General features: G+C 35.2%; 14 non-coding genes and 3 pseudogenes across 14 annotated transcripts in view; all 17 read left to right on the top strand.

The window, feature by feature from the left end:
• Positions 1-2,486: 2,486 nt before the first annotated feature.
• On the top strand, positions 2,487-2,604 carry LOC113075526 (5S ribosomal RNA). The gene has a single exon (XR_003280972.1). It is a non-coding gene; the product is annotated as a 5S ribosomal RNA (ribosomal RNA).
• Positions 2,605-2,972: 368 nt separating this feature from the next.
• LOC113075527 (5S ribosomal RNA) lies at positions 2,973-3,091 on the top strand. The gene has a single exon (XR_003280973.1). It is a non-coding gene; the product is annotated as a 5S ribosomal RNA (ribosomal RNA).
• Positions 3,092-3,312: 221 nt separating this feature from the next.
• Positions 3,313-3,431, top strand: LOC113075500 (5S ribosomal RNA). Its single transcript, XR_003280949.1, has one exon. It is a non-coding gene; the product is annotated as a 5S ribosomal RNA (ribosomal RNA).
• A 509-nt stretch (positions 3,432-3,940) lies between these two features.
• On the top strand, positions 3,941-4,059 carry LOC113075541 (5S ribosomal RNA). Its single transcript, XR_003280975.1, has one exon. It is a non-coding gene; the product is annotated as a 5S ribosomal RNA (ribosomal RNA).
• A 500-nt stretch (positions 4,060-4,559) lies between these two features.
• On the top strand, positions 4,560-4,677 carry LOC113075524 (5S ribosomal RNA). The gene has a single exon (XR_003280970.1). It is a non-coding gene; the product is annotated as a 5S ribosomal RNA (ribosomal RNA).
• A 371-nt stretch (positions 4,678-5,048) lies between these two features.
• Positions 5,049-5,167, top strand: LOC113075515 (5S ribosomal RNA). The gene has a single exon (XR_003280963.1). It is a non-coding gene; the product is annotated as a 5S ribosomal RNA (ribosomal RNA).
• A 221-nt stretch (positions 5,168-5,388) lies between these two features.
• Positions 5,389-5,507, top strand: LOC113075525 (5S ribosomal RNA). The gene has a single exon (XR_003280971.1). It is a non-coding gene; the product is annotated as a 5S ribosomal RNA (ribosomal RNA).
• Positions 5,508-6,081: 574 nt separating this feature from the next.
• LOC113075532 (uncharacterized) lies at positions 6,082-6,200 on the top strand (annotated as a pseudogene).
• A 6,114-nt stretch (positions 6,201-12,314) lies between these two features.
• On the top strand, positions 12,315-12,432 carry LOC113075522 (5S ribosomal RNA). The gene has a single exon (XR_003280969.1). It is a non-coding gene; the product is annotated as a 5S ribosomal RNA (ribosomal RNA).
• Positions 12,433-12,938: 506 nt separating this feature from the next.
• Positions 12,939-13,057, top strand: LOC113075512 (5S ribosomal RNA). The gene has a single exon (XR_003280960.1). It is a non-coding gene; the product is annotated as a 5S ribosomal RNA (ribosomal RNA).
• A 3,487-nt stretch (positions 13,058-16,544) lies between these two features.
• On the top strand, positions 16,545-16,663 carry LOC113075505 (5S ribosomal RNA). Its single transcript, XR_003280953.1, has one exon. It is a non-coding gene; the product is annotated as a 5S ribosomal RNA (ribosomal RNA).
• Positions 16,664-17,161: 498 nt separating this feature from the next.
• On the top strand, positions 17,162-17,270 carry LOC113075537 (uncharacterized; annotated as a pseudogene).
• Positions 17,271-17,633: 363 nt separating this feature from the next.
• On the top strand, positions 17,634-17,752 carry LOC113075533 (uncharacterized; annotated as a pseudogene).
• A 221-nt stretch (positions 17,753-17,973) lies between these two features.
• On the top strand, positions 17,974-18,092 carry LOC113075503 (5S ribosomal RNA). The gene has a single exon (XR_003280951.1). It is a non-coding gene; the product is annotated as a 5S ribosomal RNA (ribosomal RNA).
• A 798-nt stretch (positions 18,093-18,890) lies between these two features.
• On the top strand, positions 18,891-19,009 carry LOC113075510 (5S ribosomal RNA). Its single transcript, XR_003280958.1, has one exon. It is a non-coding gene; the product is annotated as a 5S ribosomal RNA (ribosomal RNA).
• Positions 19,010-19,373: 364 nt separating this feature from the next.
• LOC113075509 (5S ribosomal RNA) lies at positions 19,374-19,492 on the top strand. The gene has a single exon (XR_003280957.1). It is a non-coding gene; the product is annotated as a 5S ribosomal RNA (ribosomal RNA).
• A 3,352-nt stretch (positions 19,493-22,844) lies between these two features.
• Positions 22,845-22,942, top strand: part of LOC113075513 (5S ribosomal RNA) — a 119-nt gene continuing 21 nt past the window's right edge. Inside the window, exon 1 of the ribosomal RNA XR_003280961.1 lies at positions 22,845-22,942. This exon is cut by the window's right edge and continues 21 nt beyond it. This is a non-coding gene — a ribosomal RNA (5S ribosomal RNA).

Here is a 22,942-nt window from a genome sequence, read left to right as displayed (position 1 = left end):
GAATGATGATTAAAAAGGATCAAAGAATAAAAAGTATAAATATTGAAAATGGAAGGGAAGGACAAAAGATTTTTCAGTACGCGGATGATACCACCTTGATAATAGAAGATTTAGAGAGCATTAGAATAGCAATGGAACTCATGCAGAAATTTTGTAAAGCAACAGGTGAAAAGATAAATGTGGAAAAAACTGCTTTTATGAGATTTGGAGAAGCGCCAGCATTACCAGCTTGCATTGCTTTTAATGAAAAGGAAGAAATTAAGATTTTAGGAGTAAATTTGGGGAAAGATGAAAAGAGTTCAAGAGATAAAAGATGGGAAGAGATTGTGGGAGAAATGAAAAGAAGATTAGTTTTTTGGAAAGTGAGAGATTTGGAGTTGAAAGGAAGAGTTTTAATTGTTAATAGTCTAATGCTCTCTAAGATGTGGTATAATTTATCTGTAACTGCAATGCCAATGTGGGTGGAACAGAGAGTAAAGGGTATTGTGTTGGATTTTTTATGGAATAATAAGCCTCCTAGAATTGCACATAAGACTTTAATTGGATCTCAAGAAGAAGGAGGGTTAGGGTTAATGGATGTTGAGCAGAGGAAGAAGAGTATGAGAGTGAAAACTGTAAAGACATATCTAAATAGAGAAAAGATGGAGGAATGGAAAGTAATAATGAAACATTTTTTAAACAAATGTTCAAATTTGAGAATAGGGGATGATATTTTATGGATGAGAGTTAAAAAAGGAATGATAAAAGGAATACCAGATTTTTATAAAGAGGTTTTAGAGGCATGGAGGGATTTCTTACCACATATTGATTTTAAGCCACAAGGAAGAGAAACAATTTTGAATCAACCTCTGTTTTTAAATGCAAAGATTACAACAGATGGAACAGATGTGTTTTTTTAAAAAGTGGCTAGATGTAGATATAAAAAGAGTAAGAGATATTTTATATGAGTATAAAAATGGGTTTCTTCCTCTTCAGTTTGTCATTGATGCTTTAGAAGAAGCAAAAGAGGATTTCAATGTCAATACTTTAAAGAAACAGTATGATGTTGTAAAGAAAGCAATACCAAAAGAGTGGATTGAAATAATAGAGAGTGGGGAAAAAAAGAGGAAGAGAAAGTAGAAGTGTCTTTTAAAGTTGGGAAGAAGGAATATGATTTTAACTCTTGTACTGTGAAGATGTTTTACACATGTTTTAGGGAATCTGTTTTCACAAAACCAAAAGTAAATGAGTTTTGGATTGATCATTTTCCTGGATTAGATGAAAATAATATATGGAGGAATGTTAAATGGAGGTTCTTAGATGTAAAAATGGAAGCGTTGGATTATTTTATAAGGCATAAAGTTGTTTTTTCCGAGATGAAACTATGTAAAATTGGTTTGACACAAAATGCCTTGTGTAAAGTATGTAAAAAAAGAGGATGAAGGATTTTTACATTTGTTTTTATATTGTGATGAATTGAAATAATTTTTTAAGATTTTAAAAGGTTTGATAAATCAACTAAGAGAAAAGGAAGATATTCCAAACTGGGATGAGTTGATAATAATGGGACTGAATGAAAATTGTACAAATAAGGAGGTGGTCAATCTATGTATATCAATGGGGAAGTATATGATATGGAAAAGAAGAAACATAATGAGAAACAAAGACTGTAAAATAGACATATGGGGATATTTTAAAAAGAGAATGGAAGAATATTTGCAACTGTTACATGTGTATTGTAAGATGGAAAGGAAAATGGATGTTTTTTATAAAATGTTCTCAGGTAATGTACAAAATGTTTTAAGGAATTGTAAAATTGAGTTACCTGGAATGTTGTAAATGAATTGAAATTTTTTGTAAAAGAATTTTACTAAAAAAATAATAATAATAAAATAAAAAAAAAAAGCTATGCCCGATTTCGTCTGATCTCGGAAGCTAAGCAGGTTTGGCCTCGTTAGTACTTGGATGGGAGACCGCCTGGGAATAACAGGTGCTTTAATCTTTTTGGAAAATTTCACGAATTATATAATAATCTTTCATTAAAAACAAAAAAAAAAAGAGTCAATGCCCGATCTCTGAATCTTAGCAGGTTTAGGTCTGGTTAGTACTTGGATGGGAGACCACCTGGGAATACCAGGTGCTGTAAGCTTTTTGGACATTTTTCACTTAGTATATAATAATTTTGCCAAATAATAGAGTCAATGCCCGATCTCTGAATCTTAGCAGGTTTAGGTCTGGTTAGTACTTGGATGGGAGACCGCCTTGGAATACCAGGTGCTGTAAGCTTTTTGGACATTTTTCACTTAGTATATAATAATTTTGCCAAATAATAGAGTCAATGCCCGATCTCTGAATCTTAGCAGGTTTAGGTCTGGTTAGTACTTTGATGAGAGACTGCCTAGGAATACCAGGTGCTTTAAGCTTTTGGGTTTTCTTTCCTACTTATATAATGTACTGGCGATTAGATTGGCTGGTCTTTAAATAGCCCTCTCTTTGCAACAGTCTTCGCTTACGGCCATACCAACCTGGCTATGCCCGATTTCGTCTGATCTCGGAAGCTAAGCAGGTTTGGCCTCGTTAGTACTTGGTTGGGAGACCGCCTGGGAATACCAGGTGCTGTAAGCTTTTTGGACATTTTTCAATTAGTATATAATAATTTTGCCAAAAAATAGAGTCAATGCCCGATCTCTGAATATTAGCAGGTTTGGGCATGGTTAGTACATGGGTGGGAGACTGCCTGGGAATACCAGGTGCTTTAATCTTTTGGAAAATTTCACGAATTATATAATAATCTTTCATTAAAAAAAAAAAAAAAAACGAGTCAATGCCCGATCTCTGAATCTTAGCAGGTTTAGGTCTGGTTAGTACTTGGATGGGAGACCGCCAGGGAATACCAGGTGCTTTAAGCTTTTGGGTTTTCTTTCCTACTTATATAATGTACTGGTGAATACATTGGTCCGTCTTTAAATAGCCCTCTCTTTGCAGCAGTCTTGGCTTATGGTCATACCAACCTGGCTATGCCCCATCTCGTCTGATCTCGGAAGCTAAGCAGGTTTGGGCCTGGTTAGTACTTGGATGGGAGACCGCCTCGGAATAACAGGTGCTGTAAGCTTTTTGGAAATTTTTCACTTAGTATATAATAATTTTGCCAAAAGATAGAGTCAATGCCCGATCTCTTAATCTTAGCAGGTTTAAGTCTGGTTAGTACTTTGATGAGAGACTGCCTAGGAATACCAGGTGCTTTAAGCTTTTGGGTTTTCTTTCCTACTTATATAATGTACTGGTGATTAGGTTGGCTGGTCTTTAAATAGTCCTCTCTTTGCAGCAGTCTTCGCTTACGGCCATACCAACCTGGCTATGCCCGATTTCATCTGATCTCGGAAGCTAAGCAGGTTTGGGCCAGGTTAGTACTTGGATGGGAGACCGCATGGGAATACCAGGTGCTGTAAGCTTTTTGGACATTTTTCACTTAGTATATAATAATTTTGCCAAAAAATAGAGTCAATGCCCGATCTCTGAATATTAGCAGGTTTGGGCCTGGTTAGTACATGGGTTGGAGACTGCCTCTGGAATACCAGGTGTTTAAATCTTTTTGGAAAATTTCACGAATTATATAATAATCTTCCATAACAAAAAAAAAAAAAAAAAGAGTCAATGGCCCGATCTCTGAATCTTAGCAGGTTTAGGTCTGGTTAGTACTTGGATGGGAGACCGCCTGGGAATACCAGGTGCTGTAAGCTTTTTGGACATTTTTCACTTAGTATATAATAATTTTGCCAAATAATAGAGTCAATGCCCGATCTCTGAATCTTAGCAGGTTTATGTCTGGTTAGTACTTTGATGAGAGACTGCCTAGGAATACCAGGTGCTTTAAGCTTTTGGGTTTTCTTTCCTACTTATATAATGTACTGGCGATTAGATTGGCTGCTCTTTAAATAGCCCTCTCTTTGCAGCAGTCTTCGCTTACGGCCATACCAACCTGGCTATGCCCGATCTCGTGTGATCTCGGAAGCTAAGCAGGTTTGGACCTGGTTAGTACTTGGATGGGAGACCGCCTGGGAATACCAGGTGCTGTAAGCTTTTTGGACATTTTTCACTTAGTATATAATAATTTTGCCAAAAAATAGAGTCAATGCCCGATCTCTGAATATTAGCAGGTTTGGGCCTGGTTAGTACATGGATGGGAGACTGCCTGGGAATACCAGGTGCTTTAATCTTTTTGGAAAATTTCACGAATTATATAATAATCTTTCATTAAAAAAAAAAAAGAGTCAATGCCCGATTTCTGAATCTTAGCAGGTTTAGGTCTGGTTAGTACTTGGATGGGAGACCGCCTGGGAATACCAGGTGCTGTAAGCTTTTTGGACATTTTTCACTTAGTATATAATAATTTTGCCAAATAATAGAGTCAATGCCCGATCTCTGAATCTTAGCAGGTTTAGGTCTGGTTAGTACTTTGATGAGAGACTGCCTAGGAATACCAGGTGCTTTAAGCTTTTGGGTTTTCTTTCCTACTTATATAATGTACTGCCGATTAGATTGGCTGGTCTTTAAATAGCCCTCTCTTTGCAGCAGTCTTCGCTTACGGCCATACCAACCTGGCTATGCCCGATTTCGTCTGATCTCGGAAGCTAAGCAGGTTTGGCCTCGTTAGTACTTGGTTGGGAGACCGCCTGGGAATACCAGGTGCTGTAAGCTTTTTGGACATTTTTCAATTAGTATATAATAATTTTGCCAAAAAATAGAGTCAATGCCCGATCTCTGAATATTAGCAGGTTTGGGCCTGGTTAGTACATGGGTGGGAGACTGCCTGGGAATACCAGGTGCTTTAATCTTTTGGAAAATTTCACGAATTATATAATAATCTTTCATTAAAAAAAAAAAAAAAAAAAACGAGTCAATGCCCGATCTCTGAATCTTAGCAGGTTTAGGTCTGGTTAGTACTTGGATGGGAGACCGCCAGGGAATACCAGGTGCTTTAAGCTTTTGGGTTTTCTTTCCTACTTATATAATGTACTGGTGATTACATTGATCGGTCTTTAAATAGCCCTCTCTTTGCAGCAGTCTTGGCTTATGGTCATACCAACCTGGCTATGCCCGATTTCGTCTGATCTCGGAAGCTAAGCAGGTTTGGGCCTGGTTAGTACTTGGATGGGAGACTGCCTCGGAATACCAGGTGCTGTAAGCTTTTTGGAAATTTTTCACTTAGTATATAATCATTTTGCCAAAAGATAGAGTCAATGCCCGATCTCTTAATCTTAGCAGGTTTAAGTCTGGTTAGTACTTTGATGAGAGACTGCCTAGGAATACCAGGTGCTTTAAGCTTTTGGGTTTTCTTTCCTACTTATATAATGTACTGGTGATTAGGTTGGCTGGTCTTTAAATAGTCCTCTCTTTGCAGCAGTCTTCGCTTACGGCCATACCAACCTGGCTATGCCCGATTTCGTCTGATCTCGGAAGCTAAGCAGGTTTGGGCCAGGTTAGTACTTGGATGGGAGACCGCATGGGAATACCAGGTGCTGTAAGCTTTTTGGACATTTTTCACTTAGTATATAATAATTTTGCCAAAAAATAGAGTCAATGCCCGATCTCTGAATATTAGCAGGTTTGGGCCTGGTTAGTACATGGGTGGGAGACTGCCTCTGGAATACCAGGTGCTTAAATCTTTTTGGAAAATTTCACGAATTATATAATAATCTTCCATAACAAAAAAAATAAAAAAGAGTCAATGGCCCGATCTCTGAATCTTAGCAGGTTTAGGTCTGGTTAGTACTTGGATGGGAGACCGCCTGGGAATACCAGGTGCTGTAAGCTTTTTGGACATTTTTCACTTAGTATATAATAATTTTGCCAAATAATAGAGTCAATGGTGCTGTAAGCTTTTTGGACATTTTTCACTTAGTATATAATAATTTTGCCAAATAATAGAGTCAATGCCCGATCTCTGAATCTTAGCAGGTTTAGGTCTTGTTAGTACTTTGATGAGAGACTGCCTAGGAATACCAGGTGCTTTAAGCTTTTGGGTTTTCTTTCCTACTTATATAATGTACTGGTGATTACATTGGTTGGTCTTTAAATAGCCCTCTCTTTGCAGCAGTCTTGGCTTACGGTCATACCAACCTGGCTATGCCCCATCTCGTCTGATCTCGGAAGCTAAGCAGGTTTGGGCCTGGTTGATACTTGGATGGGAGACCGCCTCGGAATAACAGGTGCTGTAAGCTTTTTGGAAATTTTTCACTTAGTATATAATAATTTTGCCAAAAGATAGAGTCAATGCCCGATCTCTTAATCTTAGCAGGTTTAGGACTGGTTAGTACTTTGATGAGAGACTGCCTAGGAATACCAGGTGCTTTAATCTTTTGGGTTTTCTTTCCTACTTATATAATGTACTGGTGATTAGATTGGCTGGTCTTTAAATAGTCCTCTCTTTGCAGCAGTCTTCGCTTACGGCCATACCAACCTGAGGGCGCTATTGAGTCAGACAGGAAGTACTGGGCTGTAGTTGGAGAGGAAGGCTCTCCGTTATTTGTTTATATTTTTTGTTTTGCTAAAGTTTTTGATTTGAAAGTATAATTTTGTTTGTTTGTTTTGCTTTAACCACCTTCCAGCAGCTTAATGCTGTCTGGAGGGTGTTTTTGTTTTTGATTTAATTTATCTCTTGGATTAAAGGACGGATCTTATGGAAAACGACATGGAAATGGCTGGTGAAATACAAACGGATATTGACAAAGGACTGGACAAACGACGAAGTGTGGACAAAGGAATCAATGGAGAACATAACAGAAGAAATGAAAGAGGAAGAAAATATTCAAAAGAAGCAACCGTGATAATTGATTTAGAGGGAGTACAAGATGGAAAAGCTGAGGATATCATCAAGATGGTGACAGAGAAAATTGGAGGAGGACATATCTTGGCGGTAAGGCCCAGGCTGGGCAGAGAATATGAAATCACTTTAAGAAATGAGGACATGTGTGACATTCTACTGGACGGAATAACTATTAAAGGAAAGGATTGTGTAATTAGAAAACTACAGACAAGGGAATATGTTGTATCGTTTATGCATCTACCGGCTTATCTTGAAGACAAAGACATTTTTAATAAATTGGATAATTGGGGCGTACATCCAACATCACAAATTAAAAGAAGGCTATATCCAGGCACTGAAGTGGAAGATGGAACGAGATTTGTGCGTGTTAAGTTTCCAGATCAGGTGGTTTCATTACCATATAGCACAAAGTTTGAGACAGCGGAGGGAACACAGTTTTTCCGGATAATACATGACAGACAGGTGAAGACTTGTCGTATGTGTTTGAATCCGGGACATATCTTAAGAGACTGTCCAGACTTCAAATGTCACCTATGTGAGGAGCAAGGCCATTTTGCACGGGACTGTGATGCAGTGAGATGCCCAGATTGCCACAAAGTTCTTGTGAAATGTGAATGTTGGATGGTAAATGAGGAGAGACCAAACAAAGAGACTGACTCCGAGGTAGAGTGCAGACAAATTCATAAAGAAGTGGAAGAAGAGGAGAAAAATTATGGTGGTGAGCAGGCAAAAGTTGAAAGGGAAGAGGAGACAAATGGAACACAGAGAGAAAAAGAAGAACAAATGATGGAAGAAGAAAGGACACTAGAGGACCCTTCATTAAAGGGCAGAGAACTGGAGCATAAAAAAGAACAAGAGGAGAGTGAACAAGAGGAAGATGAAAAAGAGACTGAGAAACAAAAGTCTGAAGGATATAAAAGAGATAGAGAATTCACTCGTATGCAAAGAAGAAGTCTACTGAAGGTAAAACCAAATATTGACTGTGCTAGAAAGAGAAAAGAAAAAATGAAAGAAAAAGCTACATTTAGAGGGAAATGTGAGGTTTTAAGAAGTATAGTGGAGGAAGAGGAAGAAAAATGAAATGATGAATATTTTTAAATATTTATTATCCTTAATGGTCTTAAGAATTGTATCTTGGAATGCAAAAGGTTTGTTGAATGTGGTGGAATTTGAAAAAATGAAAGAAATGTGTAAAGAGGTAAATATAATTGTATTACAAGAAACAAATTGGAAAGATGAATTAATGGAAGATTTTAAAAAAAGATGGAATGGGGAAATAATATATAATAATGGGGATGGAAGAAAAGGAAGGGGAGTAGCAATTTTAATTGATAAGTATATGAAGGATAAATGGAATGTGGTATTTGATGATAGAAATGGAAAATGTTTAGCAGTAGAAATAAGTAGTGAGGATGAAACTTTTGTTTTATGCAACTTACATGCACCAACAGAAGAAAAGGAAAAAAGGAGTTTCTTTCATGATTTAAGGAGTTTTACACTAAAGTATAAGAAAGTAATTTTAATGGGTGATTTCAATACAGTATGCACATGGATATGGCAGAAGGAATGGTTTATAGAACAGATACTGCAAGAAAAGAGCTGAATGTTTTAATGGAAGAAAATGACTTAATTGATATATGGAGGGATAGGAATGAAAAAAGAAGAGAATATTCAAGAAGACAATTAGACAATTAATTTTTAGAGCAATATATTGAAAAGGTGTACTATAAGGAAACAACATTAAGTGATCATAGTTTTGTGTTTATTTTGATGGATTTTAATAAAATGGAGAGGGGGCCAGGAGTTTGGATTTTAAATGCAGAGATTTTAAAAAATGAATCTTATAGAATGGAAATAGAAAAAATTATAGACAAAGAAAAGGAAAGTAGTTTGTTTGTAGAAAACAAAAGGATATGGTGGGATAATGTAAAATATGAAATAAAGAAATCTACAATAAAATATTGTAAATTTCTACAACGAGTTAAGAAACAAAAAGAAAGGAATATCAGAAAAGAATTAAATGAAGAATTAAGTAAAGAGGACGTTGATGTGCAGAAGGTTGTTTTGTTCGAAGAGGATTTAAGTAAAATAGAGGAGGAAAAGTATAGAGGTGCAATGATAAGAAGTAAGGCAAAATATACTGTGGAGGGAGAAAAATGCACAAAATTCTTTTTTAATCTGGAAAGAAGTAGGAAAAAGGCAGAAACGATAAAAGAAATAAAATGCAAAGATGGAAGGAAAGTAAAAGAAACAAAAGAAATATTAAAGGAGGTAAAAGATTTTCATGAAGAATTGTTTAAGACACAAGGAATAGATGATGGGGAAAAAGACTGTATATTGGAGACGATAACAGCTACAGTTAATAATCAAGACAAAGATGAGTGTGATGCGGAGATAAAAATAGAAGAGATAGAAGAAGCTATTAATCAATTAAAGGTGAAAAAAAGTCCAGGTATGGATGGAATAACAAATGAGTTTTATAAAGCTTTTAAGTATAAATTATTGAAAATACTAAAACAAGTGTATGATGAGATTTTTAAAAAGGGAGAGATTAATCAAGCAATGAAAATGGGTCTAGTGAAAATAATATTCAAGAGAAAAGGGGAAAGGGAGGATTTAAAAAACTATAGACCAATCACTATGCTAAATGTAGATTTTAAAATTTTAGCAAAAATTTTAGCAAACAGACTGAAAAGAGTGTTACCTAAGATAATTTTATCAAATCAAGCATATGGAGTTCAGGGGAGAGATATATCAGATAAGCATGGATTTTGAAAAAGCGTTTGATAGGGTGGAGCATGAGTTTTTATTTGCGAGTTTAAAACGTTTTGGTTTTGGGGGTAATTTTAGAAATTGGATTAAGATCTTGTATAAGGATGCAATGAGTTTTATTAAATGTAATGGTTTTTTAACGGATGCTTTTAAGATAACTAGATCCATAAGGCAGGGCTGTCCATTGTCAGCACAGTTGTATTCCTTGGTCGCAGAGTCTCTAGGAATGATGATTAAAAAGGATCAAAGAATAAAAAGTATAAATATTGAAAATGGAAGGGAAGGACAAAAGATTTTTCAGTACGCGGATGATACCACCTTGATAATAGAAGATTTAGAGAGCATTAGAATAGCAATGGAACTCATGCAGAAATTTTGTAAAGCAACAGGTGCAAAGATAAATGTGGAAAAAACTGCTTTTATGAGATTTGGAGAAGCGCCAGCATTACCAGCTTGCATTGCTTTTAATGAAAAGGAAGAAATTAAGATTTTAGGAGTAAATTTGGGGAAAGATGAAAAGAGTTCAAGAGATAAAAGATGGGAAGAGATTGTGGGAGAAATGAAAAGAAGATTAGTTTTTTGGAAAGTGAGAGATTTGGAGTTGAAAGGAAGAGTTTTAATTGTTAATAGTCTAATGCTCTCTAAGATGTGGTATAATTTATCTGTAACTGCAATGCCAATGTGGGTGGAACAGAGAGTAAAGGGTATTGTGTTGGATTTTTTATGGAATAATAAGCCTCCTAGAATTGCACATAAGACTTTAATTGGTTCTCAAGAAGAAGGAGGGTTAGGGTTAATGGATGTTGAGCAGAGGAAGAAGAGTATGAGAGTGAAAACTGTAAAGACATATCTAAATAGAGAAAAGATGGAGGAATGGAAAGTAATAATGAAACATTTTTTAAACAAATGTTCAAATTTGAGAATAGGGGATGATATTTTATGGATGAGAGTTAAAAAAGGAATGATAAAAGGAATACCAGATTTTTATAAAGAGGTTTTAGAGGCATGGAGGGATTTCTTACCACATATTGATTTTAAGCCACAAGGAAGAGAAACAATTTTGAATCAACCTCTGTTTTTAAATGCAAAGATTACTACAGATGGAACAGATGTGTTTTTTAAAAAGTGGCTAGATGTAGATATAAAAAGAGTAAGAGATATTTATATGAGTATAAAAATGGGTTTCTTCCTCTTCAGTTTGTCATTGATGCTTTAGAAGAAGCAAAAGAGGATTTCAATGTCAGTACTTTAAAGAAACAATATGATGTTGTAAAGAAAGCAATACCAAAAGAGTGGATTGAAATAATAGAGAGTGGGGAAAAAAGAGGAAGAGAAAGTAGAAGTGTCTTTTAAAGTTGGGAAGAAGGAATATGATTTTAACTCTTGTACTGTGAAGATGTTTTACACATGTTTTAGGGAATCTGTTTTCACAAAACCAAAAGTAAATGAGTTTTGGATTGATCATTTTCCTGGATTAGATGAAAATAATATATGGAGGAATGTTAAATGGAGGTTCTTAGATGTAAAAATGGAAGCGTTGGATTATTTTATAAGGCATAAAGTTGTTTTTTCCGAGATGAAACTATGTAAAATTGGTTTGACACAAAATGCCTTGTGTAAAGTATGTAAAAAAAGAGGATGAAGGATTTTTACATTTGTTTTTATATTGTGATGAATTGAAATAATTTTAAATTTTAAAAAAGTTTAAAAAAATTTTAAAAAAGATTTTAAAAGGTTTGATAAATCAACTAAGAGAAAAGGAAGATATTCCAAACTGGGATGAGTTGATAATAATGGGACTGAATGAAAATTGTACAGATAAGGAGGTGGTCAATCTATGTATATCAATGGGGAAGTATGTGATATGGAAAAGAAGAAACATAGTGAGAAACAAAGACTGTAAAATAGACATATGGGGATATTTTAAAAAGAGAATGGAAGAATATTTGCAACTGTTATATGTGTATTGTAAGATGGAAAGGAAAATGGATGTTTTTTATAAAATGTTCTCAGGTAATGTACAAAATGTTTTAAGGAATTGTAAAATTGAGTTCCCTGGAATGTTGTAAATGAATTGAAATTTTTTGTAAAAGAATTTTAATAAAAAAAAAATAATAATAAAAAAAAAAAAAAAAAGCTATGCCCGATTTCGTCTGATCTCGGAAGCTAAGCAGGTTTGGCCTCGTTAGTACTTGGATGGGAGACCGCCTGGGAATAACAGGTGCTTTAATCTTTTTGGAAAATTTCACGAATTATATAATAATCTTTCATTAAAAACAAAAAAAAAAGAGTCAATGCCCGATCTCTGAATCTTAGCAGGTTTAGGTCTGGTTAGTACTTGGATAGGAGACCGCCTGGGAATACCAGGTGCTGTAAGCTTTTTGGACATTTTTCACTTAGTATATAATAATTTTGCCAAATAATAGAGTCAATGCCCGATCTCTGAATCTTAGCAGGTTTAGGTCTGGTTAGTACTTGGATGGGAGACCGCCTGGGAATACCAGGTGCTGTAAGCTTTTTGGACATTTTTCACTTAGTATATAATAATTTTGCCAAATAATAGAGTCAATGCCCGATCTCTGAATCTTAGCAGGTTTAGGTCTGGTTAGTACTTTGATGAGAGACTGCCTAGGAATACCAGGTGCTTTAAGCTTTTGGGTTTTCTTTCCTACTTATATAATGTACTGGCGATTAGATTGGCTGGTCTTTAAATAGCCCTCTCTTTGCAACAGTCTTCGCTTACGGCCATACCAACCTGGCTATGCCCGATTTCGTCTGATCTCGGAAGCTAAGCAGGTTTGGCCTCGTTAGTACTTGGTTGGGAGACCGCCTGGGAATACCAGGTGCTGTAAGCTTTTTGGACATTTTTCAATTAGTATATAATAATTTTGCCAAAAAATAGAGTCAATGCCCGATCTCTGAATATTAGCAGGTTTGGGCCTGGTTAGTACATGGGTGGGAGACTGCCTGGGAATACCAGGTGCTTTAATCTTTTGGAAAATTTCACGAATTATATAATAATCTTTCATTAAAAAAAAAAAAAAAAAACGAGTCAATGCCCGATCTCTGAATCTTAGCAGGTTTAAGTCTGGTTAGTACTTGGATGGGAGACCACCTGGGAATACCAGGTGCTGTAAGCTTTTTGGACATTTTTCACTTAGTATATAATAATTTTGCCAAATAATAGAGTCAATGCCCGATCTCTGAATCTTAGCAGGTTTAGGTCTGGTTAGTACTTTGATGAGAGACTGCCTAGGAATACCATTTGCTTTAAGCTTTTGGGTTTTCTTTCCTACTTATATAATGTACTGGCGATTAGATTGGCTGGTCTTTAAATAGCCCTCTCTTTGCAGCAGTCTTCGCTTACGGCCATACCAACCTGGCTATGCCCGATCTCGTGTGATCTCGGAAGCTAAGCAGGTTTGGGCCTGGTTAGTACTTGGATGGGAGACCGCCTGGGAATACCAGGTGCTGTAAGCTTTTTGGAAATTTTTCACTTAGTATATAATAATTTTGCCAAAAAATAGAGTCAATGCCGATCTCTGAATATTAGCAGGTTTGGGCCTGGTTAGTACATGGATGAGAGACTGCCTGGGAATACCAGGTGCTTTAATCTTTTTGGAAAATTTCACGAATTATATAATAATCTTTCATTAAAAAAAAAAAAAAAAAAAAAGAGTCAATGCCCGATCTCTGAATCTTAGCAGGTTTAGGTCTGGTTAGTACTTGGATGGGAGAGTGCCTGGGAATACCAGGTGCTTTAATCTTTTTGGAAAATTTCACGAATTATATAATAATCTTTCATTAAAAAAAAAAGAGTCAATGCCCAATCTCTGAATCTTAGCAGGTTTAGGTCTGGTTAGTACTTGGATGGGAGACCGCCTGGGAATACCAGGTGCTGTAAGCTTTTTGGACATTTTTCACTTAGTATATAATAATTTTGCCAAATAATAGAGTCAATGCCCGATCTCTGAATCTTAGCAGGTTTAGGTCTGGTTAGTACTTTGATGAGAGACTGCCTAGGAATACCAGGTGCTTTAAGCTTTTGGGTTTTCTTTCCTACTTATATAATGGCAAAATTAAAAAGGCTTTCGACAGAGTAGAGCATAAATATTTGTTTGACTTAATTGAAAAATTTGGATTTGGGAGGAATTTTATAACATGGATGAAATGTTTCTATACTGACATTTTAAGTTGTATTAAAGTAAATGGGTTTTTAACTGATTATATTGAAATTTCGAGGTCTATAAGGCAGGGCTGTCCTTTATCGGCATTACTTTATACTTTAGTTGCTGAACCATTAGGAATAGCAATTAATAAAGAAAAACATATACAAGGAATTTTAGTTGAAAATGGTGTAATGCAACAAAAAATTTTCCAATATGCAGATGACACGACTTTGTTTTTAAAGGATTTAAAGAGTATCGAAAAAGCAATGTTCATTTTTGAAAAATATTGTAGCGGAACAGGAGCTAAAGTCAATAAAGAAAAGACTGAGTATATGAGGATAGGGAAGGTGGATACTTTGGGAAGACAATGGGAATTTAAAGAGCAGAAGAACCAATTAAAGATTTTAGGAGTTATACTTGGGAAAGATGAAATGAAAACAAGAGACCTGATATGGGAGGAGGTTATAGGCAAAATGGAAAAAAAGACTTAACTTTTGGAAACAAAGAGAATTGTTTTTAAAAGGGAAAGTATTAGTTCTAAATTCTTTATTCCTGTCTAAGATGTGGTATATTTTAAGTGTGGTTAGTCTGCCAGCATGGGCGTACAAAAGAATAAAAACTTATATTTTAAAGTTTTTATGGGATGATAAGCCAGCAAAAATAGCATATGACACAATAATTGGGGAGGTGGAAAAGGGAGGTTTGAGACTCATAGATCCAATGGTAAGAATGAAGAGTATGAGAATAAAGACAGTAAAAAAGTTTTGGAATAATGATGATATGGTATGGAAAAAAATTATGAGTTTCTTTATAAATAAGTGTGGGAAAATGGGGGATGATTTTATGTGGATGAATTTTACAGATAATATGCTTGAGAAGATACCTGAATTTTATAAAGAAGTCTTAAGAGCATGGAGAGTTTTTAAAGGGAAGGTTCATGTGGAGTTTAAAGGAAGAGAGCAACTATTGAAACAGCCCCTTTTCTTAAACAAATTGATTTTAAGGAATAGTAATACAATTTTTTATAAGAAATGGTATTATGCAGGATTAAGACAAGTCAAAGACATTTTATATGAGGTAAAACCTGGGTTTTTACCTTTACAGGCAATTATAGACATATTAGAAGAGAATGAAGATATAGAAAATAGAAAGCTGATTAAGGAGCAATACATAAAATTAAAAGAAGCTGTGCCACTACAGTGGATTAAAAGCATTGACGATGAAGAAACAGGAAATGAGAAACCTGGAATTTTTTTAAAAAGAAATGATGAACAGATTCCTTTCAATGGCTGTGTTCTTAAAATGTTTTATGTTTGTTTATGTGATCTTGTATTTTTAAGACCAAAAGCAACAGATTTTTGGGAAAGGTCTTTTTGTGAATTAGATGTAACAAAAATCTGGAAAAATGTAAAATGTAGGTTTAAAAGTCCCGCCCTGCATAATTTGGATTTCTTGTTGAGACACAATGTTTTAATGACTGAAATGAAATTGGCAAAAATTGGAATAGCACAAGATGCAAAATGTAAATTATGTATGGAAAAAGATGAAGGAGTGTTACATTTGTTTTTAAAATGTAAAAAATTAGACAATTTTATGAAGATGTTAAGGAAAATTGTGGTGGACTTTTTAAATGATCAGAATGATTGGTTAGAGAAATGGGAAACATTGATTTTATTTGGTTTTAATGGAACTGCACAAAATGTTTATGCATTAAATTTATGGTTAACAGTAGCAAGATATACGATTTGGAGAAGAAGGAATATAATGAAAATGAAGAACAAAGAACTTTCATTATGTAACTTATTTAAACAGTCTCTGACTGCAGTGATGGAAGACATATACGACTATTTTAATATTAATGCACAAATGGATGTATTTGGCAAATACATTGTAGAAAACAATCCATACATTGTTAAAACATGGTCAGGTTTTAATGTGATTTTGCCTGAAAGATTTTAATTGTAATTTTGTTATTTTATTATTATTATTTTTATTTTTATTTTTTTCTCCTTACTTATGTATTTTCTTTATTACCTTATTTCTTTTTTTTTTTTCTTTTTTTTTTCTTTATATATATATATATATATATATATATATATATATATATATATATATATATACATTTTCTATTTCTGCATATGCTTCAAATGTAAGACTGTGAATGTATAAAAATTTTGTGTTTTTAATAATAAAAAAAATAAAAAAAATGCCCGATCTCGTGTGATCTCGGAAGCTAAGCAGGTTTGGGCCTGGTTAGTACTTGGATGGGAGACCGCCTGGGAATACCAGGTTCTGTAAGCTTTTTGGACATTTTTCACTTAGTATATAATAATTTTGCCAAAAAATAGAGTCAATGCCCGATCTCTGAATATTAGCAGGTTTGGGCCTGGTTAGTACATGGATGGGAGACTGCCTGGGAATACCAGGTGCTTTAATCTTTTTGGAAAATTTCACGAATTATATAATAATCTTTCATTAAAAAAAAAAAGAGTCAATGCCCGATTTCTGAATCTTAGCTGGTTTAGGTCTGGTTAGTACTTGGATGGGAGACCGCCTGGGAATACCAGGTGCTGTAAGCTTTTTGGACATTTTTCACTTAGTATATAATAATTTTGCCAAATAATAGAGTCAATGCCCGATGTCTGAATCTTAGCAGGTTTAGGTCTGGTTAGTACTTTGATGAGAGACTGCCTAGGAATACCATTTGCTTTAAGCTTTTGGGTTTTCTTTCCTACTTATATAATGTACTGGCGATTAGATTGGCTGCTCTTTAAATATCCCTCTCTGCAGCAGTCTTCGCTTACGGCCATACCAACCTGGCTATGCCCGATCTCGTGTGTTCTCGGAAGCTAAGCAGGTTTGGGCCTGGTTAGTACTTGGATGGGAAACCGCCTGGGAATACCAGGTGCTGTAAGCTTTTTGGACATTTTTCACATAGTATATAATAATTTTGCCAAAAAATAGAGTCAATGCACGATCTCTGAATATTAGCAGGTTTGGGCCTGGTTAGTACATGGATGGGAGACTGCCTGGGAATACCAGGTGCTTTAATCTTTTTCGAAAATTTCACAAATTATATAATAATCTTTCATTAAAAAAAAAAGAGTCAATGCCCGATCTCTGAATCTTAGCTGGTTTAGGTCTGGTTAGTACTTGGATGGGAGACCGCCTGGGAATACCAGGTGCTGTAAGCTTTTTGGACATTTTTCACTTAGTATATAATAATTTTGCCAAATAATAGAGTCAATGCCCGATCTCTGAATCTTAGCAGGTTTAGGTCTGGTTAGTACTTTGATGAGAGACTGCCTAGGAATACCAGGTGCTTTAAGCTTTTGGGTTTTCTTTCCTACTTATATAATGTACTGGCGATTAGATTGGCTGCTCTTTAAATAGCCCTCTCTTTGCAGCAGTCTTCGCTTACGGCAATACCAATCTGGCTATGCCTGATCTCGGAAGCTAAGCAGGTTTGGGCCTTGTTAGTACTTGGATGGGAGACCGCCTGGGAATACCAGGTGCTGTAAGCTTTTTGGACATTTTTCACTTAGTATATAATAATTTTGCCAAAAAATAGAGTCAATGCCCGATCTCTGAATATTAGCAGGTTTGGGCCTGGTTAGTACATGGGTGGGAGACTGCCTGGGAATACCAGGTGCTTTAATCTTTTGGAAAATTTCACGAATTATATAATAATCTTTCATTAAAAAAAAAAAACAAGTCAATGCCCGATCTCTGAATCTTAGCAGGTTTAGGTCTGGTTAGTACTTGGATGGGAGACCGCCAGGGAATACCAGGTGCTTTAAGCTTTTGGGTTTTCTTTCCTACTTATATAATGTACTGGTGATTACATTGGTCGGTCTTTAAATAGCCCTCTCTTTGCAGCAGTCTTGGCTTACGGTCATACCAACCTGGCTATGCCCCATCTCGTGTGATCTCGGAAGCTAAGCAGGTTTGGGCCTGGTTAGTACTTGGATGGGAGACCGCCTCGGTATAACAGGTGCTGTAAGCTTTTTGGAAATTTTTCACTTAGTATATAATAATTTTGCCAAAAGATAGAGTCAATGCCCGATCTCTTAATCTTAGCAGGTTTAAGCCTGGTTAGTACTTTGATGAGAGACTGCCTAGGAATACCAGGTGCTTTAAGCTTTTGGGTTTTCTTTCCTACTTATATAATGTACTGGTGATTAGGTTGGCTGGTCTTTAAATAGTCCTCTCTTTGCAGCAGTCTTCGCTTACGGCCATACCAACCTGGCTATGCCTGATTTCGTCTGATCTCGGAAGCTAAGCAGGTTTGGGCCAGGTTAGTACTTGGATGGGAGACCGCATGGGAATACCAGGTGCTGTAAGCTTTTTGGACATTTTTCACTTAGTATATAATAATTTTGCCAAAAAATAGAGTCAATGCCCGATCTCTGAATATTAGCAGGATTGGGCCTGGTTGGTACATGGGTGGGAGACTGCCTCTGGAATACCAGGTGCTTAAATCTTTTTGGAAAATTTCACGAATTATATAATAATCTTCCATAACAAAAAAAAAAAAAAAGAGTCAATGGCCCGATCTCTGAATCTTATCAGGTTTAAGTATGGTTAGTACTTGGATGGGAGACCGCCTGGGAATACCAGGTGCTGTAAGCTTTTTGGAAATTTTTCACTTAGTATATAATAATTTTGCCAAAAAATAGAGTCAATGCCGATCTCTGAATATTAGAAGGTTTGGGCCTGGTTAGTACATGGATGAGATACTGCCTGGGAATACCAGGTGCTTTAATCTTTTTGGAAAATTTCACGAATTATATAATAATCTTTCATTAAAAAAAAAAAAAAAAAAAGAGTCAATGCCCGATCTCTGAATCTTAGCAGGTTTAGGTCTGGTTAGTACTTGGATGGGAGAGTGCCTGGGAATACCAGGTGCTTTAATCTTTTTGGAAAATTTCACGAATTATATAATAATCTTTCATTAAAAAAAAAAAAGAGTCAATGCCCGATCTCTGAATCTTAGCAGGTTTAGGTCTGGTTAGTACTTTGATGAGAGACTGCCTAGGAATACCAGGTGCTTTAAGCTTTTGGGTTTTCTTTCCTACTTATATAATGTACTGGTCGATTAGATTGGCTGCTCTTTAAATAGCCCTCTCTTTGCAGCAGTCTTCGCTTACGGCCATACCAACCTGGCTATGCCCGATCTCGTGTGATCTCGGAAGCTAAGCAGGTTTGGACCTGGTTAGTACTTGGATGGGAGACCGCCTGGGAATACCAGGTGCTATAAGCTTTTTGGACATTTTTCACTTAGTATATAATAATTTTGCCAAAAAATAGAGTCAATGCCCGATCTCTGAATATTAGCAGGTTTGGGCCTGGTTAGTACATGGATGGGAGAGTGCCTGGGAATACCAGGTGCTTTAATCTTTTTGGAAAATTTCACGAATTATATAATAATCTTTCATTAAAAAAAAAAAAGAGTCAATGCCCGATCTCTGAATCTTAGCAGGTTTAGGTCTGGTTAGTACTTTGATGAGAGACTGCCTAGGAATACCAGGTGCTTTAAGCTTTTGGGTTTTCTTTCCTACTTATATAATGTACTGGTCGATTAGATTGGCTGCTCTTTAAATAGCCCTCTCTTTGCAGCAGTCTTCGCTTACGGCCATACCAACCTGGCTATGCCCGATCTCGTGTGATCTCGGAAGCTAAGCAGGTTTGGACCTGGTTAGTACTTGGATGGGAGACCGCCTGGGAATACCAGGTGCTATAAGCTTTTTGGACATTTTTCACTTAGTATATAATAATTTTGCCAAAAAATAGAGTCAATGCCCGATCTCTGAATATTAGCAGGTTTGGGCCTGGTTAGTACATGGATGGGAGACTGCCTGGGAATACCAGGTGCTTTAATCTTTTTGGAAAATTTCACGAATTATATAATAATCTTTCATTTAAAAAAAAAAGAGTCAATGCCCGATCTCTGAATCTTAGCAGGTTTAGGTCTGGTTAGTACTTGGATGGGAGACCGCCTGCGAATACCAGGTGCTGTAAGCTTTTTGGACATTTTTCACTTAGTATATAATAATTTTGCCAAATAATAGAGTCAATGAAATCTCTGAATCTTAGCAGGTTTAGGTCTGGTTAGTACTTTGATGAGAGACTGCCTAGGAATACCAGGTGCTTTAAGCTTTTGGGTTTTCTTTCCTACTTATATAATGGCAAAATTAAAAAGGCTTTCGACAGAGTAGAGCATAAATATTTGTTTGACTTAATTGAAAAATTTGGATTTGGGAGGAATTTTATAACATGGATGAAATGTTTCTATACTGACATTTTAAGTTGTATTAAAGTAAATGGGTTTTTAACTGATTATATTGAAATTTCGAGGTCTATAAGGCAGGGCTGTCCTTTATCGGCATTACTTTATACTTTAATTGCTGAACCATTAGGAATAGCAATTAATAAAGAAAAACATATACAAGGAATTTTAGTTGAAAATGGTGTAATGCAACAAAAAATTTTCCAATATGCAGATGACACGACTTTGTTTTTAAAGGATTTAAAGAGTATCGAAAAAGCAATGTTCATTTTTGAAAAATATTGTAGCGGAACAGGAGCTAAAGTCAATAAAGAAAAGACTGAGTATATGAGGATAGGGAAGGTGGATACTTTGGGAAGACAATGGGAATTTAAAGAGCAGAAGAACCAATTAAAGATTTTAGGAGTTATACTTGGGAAAGATGAAATGAAAACAAGAGACCTGATTTGGGAGGAGGTTATAGGCAAAATGGAAAAAAGACTTAACTTTTTGAAACAAAGAGAATTGTTTTTAAAAGGGAAAGTATTAGTTCTAAATTCTTTATTCCTGTCTAAGATGTGGTATATTTTAAGTGTGGTTAGTCTGCCAGCATGGGTGTACAAAAGAATAAAAACTTATATTTTAAAGTTTTTATGGGATGATAAGCCAGCAAAAATAGCATATGACACAATAATTGGGGAGGTGGAAAAGGGAGGTTTGAGACTCATAGATCCAATGGTAAGAATGAAGAGTATGAGAATAAAGACAGTAAAAAAGTTTTGGAATAATGATGATATGGTATGGAAAAAAATTATGAGTTTCTTTATAAATAAGTGTGGGAAAATGGGGGATGATTTTATGTGGATGAATTTTACAGATAATATGCTTGAGAAGATACCTGAATTTTATAAAGAAGTCTTAAGAGCATGGAAAGTTTTTAAAGGGAAGGTTCATGTGGAGTTTAAAAGAAGAGAGCAACTATTGAAACAGCCCCTTTTCTTAAACAAATTGATTTTAAGGAATAGTAATACAATTTTTCATAAGAAATGGTATTATGCAGGATTAAGACAAGTCAAAGACATTTTATATGAGGTAAAACCTGGGTTTTTACCTTTACAGGCAATTATAGACATATTAGAAGAGAATGAAGATATAGAAAATAGAAAGCTGATTAAGGAGCAATACATAAAATTAAAAGAAGCTGTGCCACTACAGTGGATTAAAAGCATTGACGATGAAGAAACAGGAAATGAGAAACCTGGAATTTTTTTAAAAAGAAATGATGAACAGATTCCTTTCAATGGCTGTGTTCTTAAAATGTTTTATGTTTGTTTATGTGATCTTGTATTTTTAAGACCAAAAGCAACAGATTTTTGGGAAAGGTCTTTTTGTGAATTAGATGTAACAAAAATCTGGAAAAATGTAAAATGTAGGTTTAAAAGTCCTGCCCTGCATAATTTGGATTTCTTGTTGAGACACAATGTTTTAATGACTGAAATGAAATTGGCAAAAATTGGAATAGCACAAGATGCAAAATGTAAATTATGTATGGAAAAAGATGAAGGAGTGTTACATTTGTTTTTAAAATGTAAAAAATTAGACAATTTTATGAAGATGTTAAGGAAAATTGTGGGGGACTTTTTAAATGATCAGAATGATTGGTTAGAGAAATGGGAAACATTGATTTTATTTGGCTTTAATGGAACTGCACAAAATGTTTATGCATTAAATTTATGGTTAACAGTAGCAAGATATACGATTTGGAGAAGAAGGAATATAATGAAAATGAAGAACAAAGAACTTTCATTATGTAACTTATTTAAACAGTCTCTGACTGCAGTGATGGAAGACATATACGACTATTTTAATATAAATGCACAAATGGATGTATTTGACAAATACATTGTAGAAAACAATCCATACATTGTTAAAACATGGTCAGGTTTTAATGTGATTTTGCCTGAAAGATTTTAATTGTAATTTTGTTATTTTATTATTATTATTTTTATTTTTATTTTTTTCTCCTTACTTATGTACTTTCTTTATTTCCTTATTTCTTTATTTTTTTTTTCTTTTTTTTTCTTTATATATATATATATATATATATATATATATATATATATATATATATATATATATATATATATATACATTTTCTATTTCTGCATATGCTTCAAATGTAAGACTGTGAATGTATAAAAATTTTGTGTTTTTAATAATAAAAAAAAAAAAAAAAATGCCCGATCTCGTGTGATCTCGGAAGCTAAGCAGGTTTGGGCCTGGTTAGTACTTGGATGGGAGACCGCCTGGGAATACCAGGTTCTGTAAGCTTTTTGGACATTTTTCACTTAGTATATAATAATTTTGCCAAAAAATAGAGTCAATGCCCGATCTCTGAATATTAGCAGGTTTGGGCCTGGTTAGTACATGGATGGGAGACTGCCTGGGAATACCAGGTGCTTTAATCTTTTTGGAAAATTTCACGAATTATATAATAATCTTTCATTAAAAAAAGAAAGAGTCAATGCCCGATCTCTGAATCTTAGCAGGTTTAGGTCTGGTTAGTACTTGGATGGGAGACCGCCTGGGAATACCAGGTGCTGTAAGCTTTTTGGACATTTTTCACTTAGTATATAATAATTTTGCCAAATAATAGAGTCAATGCCCGATCTCTGAATCTTAGCAGGTTTAGGTCTGGTTAGTACTTTGATGAGAGACTGCCTAGGAATACCAGGTGCTTTAAGCTTTTGGGTTTTCTTTCCTACTTATATAATGTACTGGCGATTAGATTGGCTGCTCTTTAAATAGCCCTCTCTTTGCAGCAGTCTTCGCTTACGGCCATACCAACCTGGCTATGCCCGATCTCGTGTGATCTCGGAAGCTAAGCAGGTTTGGGCCTTGTTAGTACTTGGATGGGAAACCGCCTGG

Source organism: Carassius auratus, unplaced genomic scaffold (genome assembly GCF_003368295.1).
Source record: "Carassius auratus strain Wakin unplaced genomic scaffold, ASM336829v1 scaf_tig00017136, whole genome shotgun sequence".
Taxonomy (NCBI): Eukaryota; Metazoa; Chordata; class Actinopteri; order Cypriniformes; family Cyprinidae; genus Carassius; species Carassius auratus.
The sequence above is the reverse complement of the archived record's forward strand: the minus strand, read 5'-3'. Positions and strand labels throughout refer to the sequence as shown.